Source organism: Sipha flava, unplaced genomic scaffold (genome assembly GCF_003268045.1).
Source record: "Sipha flava isolate LNK unplaced genomic scaffold, YSA_version1 67_pilon_pilon, whole genome shotgun sequence".
Taxonomy (NCBI): domain Eukaryota; kingdom Metazoa; phylum Arthropoda; class Insecta; order Hemiptera; family Aphididae; genus Sipha; species Sipha flava.
This window is the reverse complement of record NW_020273607.1, coordinates 1,125,530-1,138,559: the sequence shown is the minus strand read 5'-3', so window position 1 is coordinate 1,138,559 and position 13,030 is coordinate 1,125,530. Positions and strand designations below refer to the sequence as shown.

Here is a 13,030-nt window from a genome sequence, read left to right as displayed (position 1 = left end):
CATTTCTTTTATTGTGATTCCGAGTACTATCGAGCAACAAATTATGTATATCATTAATATGCGTCCATTCTTTCGACGAACACGAAACAGAATAAACTTTTTGTTTAAAATTTTATATTAAAACTTGGCTTATTTGTCCGACTTACGCGAAAACTGAAGTTAGAGGAATTCGTTTTAAAGCCGATTTGTTCAGCGGACCTTATTAAAGAAGCAGCGTCTGCTGAAACTTTCCACCGAGCACTTTCCAGAATTTCTCGTAATTAGTTCATAAAGAGGATTAAAAGTTTTCGCTAAAAAGACTATAGAAAGTTGCATAAAATTTCGTCGGAACCTTTTTAAGACTTCATCGACCACACAAAATGCAACGTTTTCAAACGGTCCGTTTCTATAGAACCGATTTTTTTCTTGACCAAATAAACCACCCCCGAGGAAATCGTTGGTTTTCGAACGTCGAAACCGTAATAATTTGATGGAAACCTCGGTGGAAAATTTCAAGGTCGTAGACGGAAGGTATGTACGTTGTATGCTTTCAATTTGTATCTACTACTAGTACAACGATTAAGCGGTTGTATAAGTTTATTTTTTTTCTCACATTCTGCGACCTGCCATCCCATCCAGTTGATCGATCGGCTTGCGATTGGTCAATGTTGTTGATGTTGAAGATCATTCACTTTGCTCGTGTACCGTTACCATGACTAACACATAGTTGCGCGCGAAGAGAGCACTACCTACTACCCGCACCTACGCCATTGGTTACCAAAACCGTTCACTGGTCCCGTGCCAAACAATGTTTCTTGCGTAATTTAATAGCATACCTAACTCGATTTGTTTTTATTTCGTTAGCTTCACCTTCCGGGTAAATTTTTTTCGAGCAAATACGCCCATCATTTTTTTTACTCTTTTTGTATCACGTCCATACAGGACACATGCACTAACAATTTCGATACCGAAAGACGTTCGTTTTGCCGAACAAATAATATTTCGTATGAAGTTTTATACACTTGCACAATAACGGATCAAAATTAATCCGAAATCAATCCTTACGATTTTACATAAGTATGCGTGTACGTGTATAAACGAAACTAATATTTATCATTCACAACGCGTACACGCCTAAAACACCGTAACTGACACGACTACGGTGTTAAAAATATTACTATTATTATCATTATTATTATTGTTATTATTATTACTATAATTATTGATATCAAGACAATCGGGAAAAAATTTGAATAAAAATCGCCTTTTTTCCATTAATTTTTTTACAAAGATTGTGCATTGTGTTGTGTCATTAAAAACAACGAATACAGCCAAGCTATGCGTGTAAAACTCAGATTTTCGGCGTATCGTTGCAAGCTTTGTACGAAGTATTGTGTTTCCTGTAGATATTGTACCTAAAACACTGTCAACGCCTGTCAGCGCGAGTAGAAGTATTTATTTTACCAAGCGAATCAAATATCATCGTGCACCACCGGTTTCCGCTTGCAAATCGATAGAAAATATTTTGAGCGTTTCGTTGTACGTAAAACTCATACTGTTTAGTGTTCACGTACAACGAATGTTTTTTTTTCCGATTTCATTTTTTTAATAACTGTTCGGTGTTGATGTATTGTTTCCGACAATCTATCATATGTGTCCGTCATTCGTGTTTTGTGTAAAACGAATTCTGCCTTCGTTTTTTTAACTTGCAATTTCAACGTAACTGTTCTATTACACAAATTACTTTCTTGTTGTTTTCGAGCACCGAATCGTCGACCAATATTTGTTCGCGTGATAGATCGAAATCTTTTTGTTTAAGAAATATATCGAAAATTCGATGTAAAGTTTAAAACGATTTTTAATCGTCCGTAATTTTGAAATATACGAAATGAATGCAATAACAATTTTAAAAATTGCAATGACGTTTATTAGCATAATATTTTCTTTTGCGGTACAGCGTATTGCGGGTTTGCAAAGGGTATTTCATTTATTTATAAGTAAAAAAAAAAGTAGTAGCCGGGCACGACATTTAATAAATAATAAAATGAGAACGGTTTTAAAAAATCCCTGAATGCAAGTATGTATATTATTATCGGCTGGTATTGATTTTTGGTATACGAGTCAAATCGATCTCAACGTCGTAGACTCGTAACACCAACAAATACTATAATATAATCCCTTACCCCTATCATTCAATTATTAATTGCTTTGCCGTATTTTACAAACTTGAAATGTTGAGCAATACGAAATTCATTAAAATCGATTGAAAAGCCTATCACCTATCAGCCCATCCACCTATCGCCAATACCCAGTTCTGCGTAGGGTAAGAGTTTTTTAATTTTATACAGAAATACTTAAAACCGAGTAAAACCATTGAATAATTTAAATATATTCTACCAAAAAGAAAAAATACACGTATCACTCGTGTGATTGCACTATGCAGTGGCGGTTTTACGGGAAAGGGGTACAGGGAGTTCATGGGGTCCATACCTCCCTCTAGGTCACGCGTTTAGATTACATTTTATACACGGATATACGAGTACGTTTATATATAAATCTGGTGATTTCAACTGTACATGTCCGTATACTTGAATGTTTTTTACAGTTACTGCCTATTTAGGTATTTATATTTTATCTGCTATTTTTGTCTTCATATATTATAAGATAATGTAAAAGGATCCCCTCTCCCCCAGAAAAAATTAAAAAAAAAACCGCCGCTGGCACTATGAGTTTCCTCTATCGTTAAATGCGACTAATTTATTGAACAAAACAAATATAAACGTAAGACACAATCACGAAGAACCAAACTTTTTCGATTCATTAAACTTGTTTATTTATACGTCAATATTACACGCAATATAGCTTTAATATGAAAATAATTTACTTAGATTCGATTATTATTATTATATTCATTGGAAACATGCGACTCATTCTATGATACTGTCATCATTGTTAAGATATTTTTAATTTTTTTTTTTTTTTTAAACGGAGTTTGTATTGAGTCAGATTAATAAAAACAATATATACTTAGTTGCGGGGGATAAATATTATAGATTTATGAATAACAACTGAATCATAGTTTAAAACTGTTACATTTTGATATATTATAAACCTTATGATTTTATTACAACAACAGCATTCAATTATTCATGTTTTTAAAACAATCTATATTTGATATTAATACATTTTGAATTTTAAATATACTTTCATCGAATCGGATTACAAACTCCGTTACGGTTTACGAAAAAAACTAAATATTAAATTATATTTAAGTAAAGTCATATTTTTCCATGGCAATATTAACTAAATAATACATTATACTGAGTCCGGTATTGAGCCATAAATGAATGGCATTTAATTTTGAAAGAAGTCGGTTACAAAAGCGAACAAATGAGTTATTATACTAAGTTTTAAACAGCAGAATCGGCATAGGAAATATTAATTAATTCTACGTGTTTTCGGTTCCGTTCAAAATAATATTGTTATCCCGCGAAAATCGAAACCATAAACAGGAAGGAGAAAAAAAATGTTTCATGTCCTTCAGGGTGACCACTTTTACTACCCGCGTATAATAATAAACTTTGTGTACACACAATACTTTTACGTGCGATCGTCAAAGTTACTTTCTTTCCGAGAAAGGGAAACATGATTTTTCATTTTTTTTTTTTTTTTTTTTATTACTCCCGGAGACTTGTATTATTCTCTCTCTCTTTCCCGCACTTCTGTTCCGTATCGTTCAGTTAGCATTTGACCGTTCATCTCCGTACAGAGTTGATGATCGTCAATAATTTTTCGAGTAGAGTTAAATTTCCAGGACCGACTCGTACCTAGATAAACACGTATTGTGTGTGATATTCGAGTACGATACGTGTACACTACTATTATCTACGGCCAACACTAGCACATGGTCGTGTACTTATTGTACCCGGTCGATCCGACCGTATAGCCGACGCGTACCGTACGCGCACGCACGCGCGCGCACGCACACACACGCACACACACTTGTACCGTGCTGTACTCGCACATTCATATATAAACGTGTGTGCGCCGTACTAGCGTGTACAGGAAGGAAAATGCGCGATAGAGACGGAACGAGAGACGGAAAGAGAGAGAAGCGATTAATTATTTATCGTCGGAACTGGTTTTGTGTTTTAAGTTTTGGTACGAACGAGCCTCGGCAACGTGCGTGCGCGGGGGAAGAGAGGCTGCGGGTAAAAAAAAAAAAAAAGAGTTGGCAAACTGGTTATGGCCGCGCGCGCTAGCTTCAACTAGCCGGCCCAGCTACACACGCGCGCGTTGTCTTTCGCGTTCGTATTAGATACGTGTGTACGTGTACGTGTTTACTAGTGTGCGCGTTTTCTGAAGGCACTCAAGGTTATTGAACCGGCCGACGACGGAATCCTTTGCTCGTCGTTCCCTCCTCCGCCGTGTAACGCGCAGCGCACACACGTGCATGTGCGTACGTAATATAATAATATATTTACATCCTTTGTACATATCGTTGCGTCCTGTTGATATTTTATTTTTGCTTCGACCGCGTAACTCCATGAAAAACACGAATTCCAATTACGTTTCGTACGTCGTCTCCGAGACCCGGGCCGTTTTCACGGGCACTATTATTGTTGTCAACGCGCGCGCATGTGTGAAGTACGCGCACGTTTGCGTCACGATACGTTTACTACTACCGTCCGTAACGCGTCGCGGGCACGGGCGACAATGTCCGTAAGACGTTTGCCAAAGTGTTGTTTCGAACCGCGTTCCAACCTTCGACGGTTCGGACTTCCTAAATTGAATCCAAACACGGGGACGTACGCGGGTTTGTTAATGCGATGTATGATTACCGGTCGGATGTGTGTCCGACCGAGTTGTAATATAATTACAGCTTTTTTGAGCGATCGAGTTAAAAAATATCGGATTCGATTGCGCACGATGTTACAATGTTCCAGAATATTAGCCTAGCTTAAAATCAAGTTCGCAATCGAATAAAACGCTTTTGATGCGCGTCCGTTGGCAATCACGCGTCATTCCGAGTGTTAATAGTTTATCCGCTATTTTGTACAATTTTAACTCGATTTTTCAACGAAAGCCGATATAAGTGTGTTGACAAACGTACCAGGTGTTTTAAAATTTTAAGTGCAACTTCAAATCCAAACACATTTTAGACTCGTAATAAAACCAACTTGAATTTCGAATCGATTTTAAAATCTGATATTTATAAAAACTACTTTTTTTCGTGTGCAATATGATTTTTTTCTTCGAGTCACCGAAATCGTGATTCCTTCCAGTAATATTCAACTGTTTAAATATAAAACCATATATATGTGTATTTAACGCTATTCACTGTCACGACCCCCTCCCTCGTTCGCCGCGCAAACTTTTGAACTATTGTTTATATCGATTGAATATTTTCACGTTGAACAATATGGCCGTGCAGTGTAAATACACTTTTAGGGTCGCGCACACGACGAGGAATAATATTGGAATAATTCGCCCACGAAAATGGAACAAAAGCCTTACGGCATCCGAACAACGTGTACACATATCGACGTACGATAGTTTTGCGAGCGTAAGATACGCACTTGGGAGGACTCAACGAACGTGGTGTGCGATGTTGTTGTGCATTATTAACGATACACCGAGTCGCGAACGGTCGCAGATGATTTTCATGTCGAGAAAACTTATTTCGATGGAAACTCATGGCTGTGATCATAATGCACCGACGGCTGTACCGGATCCAAGTGTCAGGAGACCGGGGTTCGAATACCGATTGAAGGCCCTTTAAAAAAAAATATTCTCGATATATGTACGCTTATAATTTCGTTTTAGATAAAAACAACGATATAGAATATCAATAACATAAAAATTCAAGAAAGATAACGAAACAGACAATTTTCAATTTTAGATTTTGAAGCCTCGGCGCGGTGCACTCCCGGTAAATCCGGCCACTAACCGACGGTGTTGTTGAGCGCGTGCGTACTCGCGTAGAAAAAACCCGTTGTCGCGAAGAAAAAGCCTTGTGCGAAAATCTTTGTTCGTCCCGTTAGTACACAGTGCACACGTTTCATAGTCACGAGAGGAAGGGTGTTTTGTTAGCACCGGGAGGTGGTATGCACAAAACGATCGAAATCGTAGTACAACGCAGGCGTGATGAGACTTTGTTTGGAAGGCAAAACGAGTGTACTGTACAGTACGAAATACTATTTCGTGTCGTGTTCTTGTCTCGAGAATCCTTTGGCGTCAGAGTGAAAACAGTTTAGCATAAACCGAAATGGTAAAAAGCGGCATTGAGGACATGATAATTCATAAATTGCTTATTACCCACCTTCTCTACAACGGCAATCTTATAGAGTGTATAACTTACTTACTTTACTCACTTACTTACTTTATATACTATAAACTATTTATTATGGCATAGGAAAAATATTTAAAAAACTTTTTTATTTTTTTTAAATATTATTATCAATTGAGTCGGTTAAAATGTGTACTGTGTGTTTGTTTCTGCCATTATTAACATGCTTATTATATTATATGTATAAATATTGACATATGCTTCCCCCTATAAGGTAATTATTACGAAAACCTTTAAGGACCGAGAGTTTTTAGCTTTTTTTCTAAACTGCAATCGTTGTTCACGACTTGTCCACTGTATGCGTGTGAATGTATCGTCTTAGATATATTTTACGATTCCTGAAACCTACGTGTAGTTACGCGGTGCAGGTGGTCGACGTGTAATTAAACCGAAAAGTATGCGTACAGACTTGATGCGCATACGCGTACACTAAACGGATGTTTTAACCGATAGAATAATTGTTGTGCTCGTGTTGTGTTCGCATGTGTGTCGGAAACACTACCGTTCGCGGTGGTGCGATTTTGTGTTAAATTCGGTATTGTTCTACGGATTTAATTATGTATATTAAAAACAATGTAATAATTGTAAATTGAGAAAGTTTAAGTTTTAAAAAATTTTATTTAGTATGAAATAAATTATATAGATTTTTGTAGAAAAAATTGGAAATATTCGATAAAAATTTAAAAGTTTCCAATCAAATTGCTGTGCGAGCTTTAATGATCAATAATCAACCTAATGATGTCATGTTTTTAATTTACCCACATAATATTACAATAAAAAATAATTTATTATAAAATTTAGTATTTTTTAGTTTTTTGGAATGATACTTTTGGCCAGTTAAATATTTGTTTCAGACCACCGTGTGGTGCGTCGACGGCCGTATGATTGTTCGTGTAACGTACCGGTTGCGACGATGTGACCGCGCACAAACGTCACGAGACCGTCGGGGCGCGGCGGTGGACCGCGAGGGGGGACAGTCCCGTCGCTAATGACTCCGCGTGGGATCACGTCCTATGGCGCGCGCGTACGGTTAAACGAAAACGAATAAAGTTTAAAACGCGTACAATAATAATGCATATGATGTACGTTCCCGAGTCGACGATTACATCTACCTCTGCGTATGTATGTACGCATCGAACGACAACAATACAATAAAATAATATCGTAATCGTAATCGTTCGCGCAGGTGCGTGGCGTACCGGTCATCAGTGGCGTGCGCAATGGGGGAAGATAGTCGTAAACGTTTAAAAACGTATTTAAGAAATACGACGGGGAAGTCGCGGTTAAGTGGATTGCGTTAATGAACATACATCGAGACATTCCATTATCTGCAGAATAAACAATTATTATTGATGAATTTAGTGTAAAAGCCAGAAGGATGAATTCCCGCCTTGATTGATTTTTTTTTTGTATAATAATAAAGAATAAAAATTGAAAATAATACATTTTTATGTTTGACATCTCCCCCCCCATACCAAATTCCTGCGCACACCACTGCCGGTCATACACGCTGTATAGTATTGTGCGGGGGAATGGGAGATGCGTACTCATATATATGTATGGGTGCACAAACGCAATACGCAGTCGGAGCACGAGAAACGATCCGAAATGCGCCAAGACATCGACCGAAATAACCAGAAACACACGTTTTGTCAGACGATTTCGGTATGCTATCCGTATCTTCGTACTATTAGCGTATGGATACAGATGATGGCGAGTGAGCGAGTGAGTGAGTGTGTGTGATAGAGACTAAATCGGTTCATTACTTTTATGCACTATACTTCTGTACACCAATTGCGTGAGTACTACAACACGACTTACTCTACCTAATATGTGACGTTGCGGTCTTTGTTCGTGGTGTAATTTGTTTTATGCTAATCAACGTACACGAAACGTTCACGATATTACCGGAAATCGCAGGAAAAATGTTACTTTTATTTAAGAATGCATTTGGATATTATACATCCTGCGCTATAGAATACATCCTTAATGTATATATGATAATATGTAAAAGTTGGTGCGCGATATAATATATTGAACTGAATAACGCGAGTCGTCGATATGTGCCGAGCACCATAATAGCATATATTATATTGAACGTTATTACGTGTCATATATCTAGTAGTCACGTATGTGTGCATTGTAATCTACGTCTCGGTTATTGTTTAGATATTAAAGCGTTTTGGTGCGAAATGTTTTCTTCCACAATTTTGCGGTGTTCGCAGACAAAATTTACCGGTGGATTATCTCCCGTTTATGTACGATACAACGAGCCAATATCCTTCAACGTATTTATACGTTTTATGACGTATTATTATCAGCAGCCGCAGTGCTCAGGATCCATAGTGGTTTTGCTCGAGAGATTTTGATGCAGAACAATCGACTAGTCGAGTGGAACCCGTCGGCTGACGGCGCGTTGTTATATAATTATACGTGTACTGTATAGATAGCGGTTTTGGCGGTTTCTCGTGCATAATAATAATGATGATGATGATAATAATAATAATATAATAGACAAAATAGCCGAAATTGTCTTTGCACGAAACGGAGTAAAAAAATAAAAACAAAAAATGCAGACACGTTTGGATTAGATTTTTGCACCAACACGGTGTGCTCGCCATGTACTCTTCCGAGAGCCTATATACGTATATTATATTTTGAACATATGTATTACATAGGATAAATCATAATTGCTTTTCATCGTAATATGTAATCGTGTTCTTTAGCCATTGACGGATATATCTCCACATGACTGGTATTCGTCGAACCAGCTGCACTTCTCTTTTCACATATTCCTTCACTTGCGCGGTTACTACATCTACCATGTTATTACGACACACACCCACCGCCTTGGCATTCAAATCTCAATGCACGTACGTCACTCTCGCATTGTAATACTATGGTTTAATACTTATATACTTACGGTGTTGGTATGCGTGTTTCTGTACTTATAAATACGCAGGATCGTTAAGAGCGATACTTCATATTTGGTCAGTCGCACACGAAATTGGAATTTTTTTAAAGCTTACTTGTTTTATTTTCCCGTCAAAATTAAAGACTATGTGGTTTCAACTAACAATGCTTTATAATAGTACTTAAATCTCAACTTATTATCGTCGTAACTTATTTTGCCAGTCCCACTTTATAGTTTATGTTCACGATCTTTCAGAGTGTATATGACAGTTTCTACAAAAGCTTTGCAGTGATTAATGAATAATGATTGTTGAAAAGTAAGAATTTTCGTTCGAGTTGTATTGCCTTTTTAAAGGGAAAAAATTATCTTTGAATATAGGTATCTAATTTTAATAATTTATATATTGCTTTCAAAAAAAAATATATTTCAAACTCATTATTTTTTTCTAAATTTGTAATACTTCGTGAAAAAATGAGGTGTCATACACAATTTGGAAGAAACCGTACTTAGCCAAATAACTTAAATGGAATCGAGGGTGTATAATTATTAAGTACCAAAAGAATAAAAATATATTAAGTGTAGTCATTCTTGACATTTTGAAAAAACTGTTTTAGAAATGAATGTGTCAAGACAACTTTTTTCGTTTTTGTAACGTAGATGAGATTCGAATCATTTTTTTTTTTTTTTTATTTATTTAAACTTACAATGTGTCAACATATTACATGTTATTACAAGGTATTATTTATATAATAATGATACGGTTAAAAGAAAATAATAATGATGTTGTGGGATGAAAATAATGGATAACTAATTTTAGAGAGAGATAATAGTAATAATAATAATATATATGATTCGAATCATGAATATACTTAAAAACACAACTTTTAAATTCAATTTGGGAGCTACATTTCATGTTGTATTTATTCCTCGAGGCTGCAAAAATACCAGATTTATTTATTAAACATTAAAAATTAAAAAAAATCAAGAGATTGTATTTTAAGAATTTTTATTTAAGAATTAAATATTTTTATTTTGAATATTATAAAATTATTTTCAACAAAATTGTAGGCTATTATTTAGTTTTAATTAATTGAAACATAACGGGGACTTCCTTTTATTTAATTAAGTTATCTATTGTTTCCAATTTTCTTAACTAATAAAGAAAACCTATTAAATAACTCTTTTGTCCAGTCAACTCACTATTGAAATAATTTAAAATAAATCACTGAGTAAAATCACTATTATTATTTTCACGACAAATAGATATTTTATTTTTTAATCTGTTTATAAACGATAATTAGAAACATTATATTTTAGGTTATATATAATATGTTTTAACGTAAATAATATATAATTAATATATACGTAGAATTGTAAAACATTAGATTATAAGTATTTGAATACTTAAATAAAGAAATTGCTCTTGATTTAATTATTCAATAACATTAAAATACGTAGTCTAAATAAAACTAATTAGAATTTTATTCAGATTTGAAATATTATGTTTGTTTTAAACTTTGAATTACTTTATTAAATCTTATAATTTAAGTTATACATTTAAAATATATTAATATAATGGTGATCTGTGACACATTCATATTAGGAGTTTATGCATTTTTTTTATTATAATTTCCTCGTAACTTATGTTATTACAATACCTTCTATACTTTTTTCTGAGGTATTTTAAAATTAAATAGTCAAATATTGTATAATGTTTATGACATTTTTAACAGTGCATCTTAAGATTCCTATAGATAAGGTGCAAAAAAAAAATTTTCCAATTTTTACTCAGAATCTAGACTTTCAAATGTAAAAATGTAAATTTTTTTTCGCAAAAAAAATGCAAATGTAAATTCAAATTCGAATTATTTTTATAGTGGTATATTTTTTACTCAAATAAATATTTTGAATATTGAAAAATATTCGAATACATACATTCTGAAAACATGTTAAACAATTGTTATTTATCTTAGTGTTCCGTTTTAAAAATATAAGCTTTCTCTTCAAGTTTGTTTATATCATCATTACTTATAATATATTCATTTGATTAACATTTATTTACTTGTGAAAATACTGCAAAATATTACAATTACAACAATGGCTATGTTAATGTAAATATTTTACCTATTAACGTTATAGCTTTGCGGCGGCAATAAAGTCGATTTGATGAAGTATTGACGCACACTTTATATTGTATCCATGTACCATATCTAGATATTTATGGCATTGAATAAAAACATATTTCAGTTTAACAACGAAATATAAAATCGATATCACGCTTGGACGTACAAATAAGTTGCAAACCACTTTCTAGGCTACCCCACACGTTTGATGTGCTCGCGAGTTATTATTGTGTACGTGAATATCAAACATTTTTTATTTTTACATATTTTCCTATTATTAGTTTTGTGCGGAGGAGTTGCGCGAGGGCTGATTCGTCAAATACGAATTCAAATTAAATCAGCGGGTATCATAGCAATATTCCGACGAGTATCGAAAAACTTACTGTAACTATTCCGCGCATGTTTGTGTAACATTACGTACGGCTGTCAATAACTTTAGTTCGTTCATTGTCCTATTGGTGAAGAGGAGGGTGGGAAATGAAAGAAAATGAAAGAAAACTCGTCGAGTCGATTTCATACAGCGACTGAAATAGCAACGTGATTTATTATTGGACGATAAATATATGCCAGCGTGCACGACCGGGGGTAGTGGCGGCGGAAGCGGAGAAGGACGAGTATGAGAAGGACAAAGAGGGCGGTAGAATGTAGCGCGAGGGTGCCGCGAATGTAGGGCGTGACAGGTCTGGCGACCTAGTTTCTTGGATTCCCTGCTGGGCCCCCGTCTACGGCGCACCGGATCGATGTTGGCAGTTTTTGGGAAAACGGTATTGCCGTTCTCCCCCAAGCGAGAAACACGCGTGCCAGGTAGGTGTTAGTGCGCACTAAATTCTCTCGGACGGAATTCGCAGCAAACTTTCATGGACGATATACGCATACACCGCTCCGTACACGTTCCGATCGTGTAATACGCTTCTTAACACGATACCGTTCACGTTACCGGCACTGGTTGATAATTTTCAAACGACAACCGTTCCAGACGAGTTTCACGGGCAGTGTCGCATTAAAATATGTCACACTTAAGAAAATTAAAATACAAAATTATGTACACCACACTAGTGATTACAGTCAGTATTGTAGTATAGTAGGTAGGACTATGCAAGTGTACTATGCAAGAGCAATACATTTGCAAATTATTTAATATTTTAAATAGCGCATTATTCATTTTTATAATTATTAATCAAACCTCATATATAAATTTAAAAAATTACCAAATGTGACAAAATACAATCAGCTAGAACAAGTTCTTAATTCTTATCGCCTTGCGGTAGTGGACTGCGGCTTTTTCGTGATATTTATGAACGAAATCATATGTATCATAGTTATATACAGTCGTAGAAGAAAAATTATAATTATTTATTTTCTATTTTATGTTGATCCTCAAAAATTTGCCGTCCCGAGGCAATTGCCCTCTTGCCACCCGTTAAACGCGACTCTGCTCACATCGGTTATCGTTAGTCGTCCGTCGCAATATTATAATGTACAACATTGCGCATCACATGATTCGAGCGGCAAAACAAAACACAACCACGTACGTCAATGTGTACCGCTAGATTCCAATGGTCGATTCGAATTTTTCGCAAACAACGCTGAAATAGCAAACGAAAAGAGGAAAAAAAATTCGCGTTTGAACGTGTATCGTCGACGTATTGACGGACACACGCTTTC

General features: G+C 35.3%; 1 protein-coding gene across 3 annotated transcripts in view; it reads left to right on the top strand.

The window, feature by feature from the left end:
* LOC112691927 (ecdysone-induced protein 78C-like) overlaps positions 1-13,030 on the top strand; it is a 51,597-nt gene that overhangs the window by 23,545 nt on the left and 15,022 nt on the right. The window lies entirely within an intron of this gene.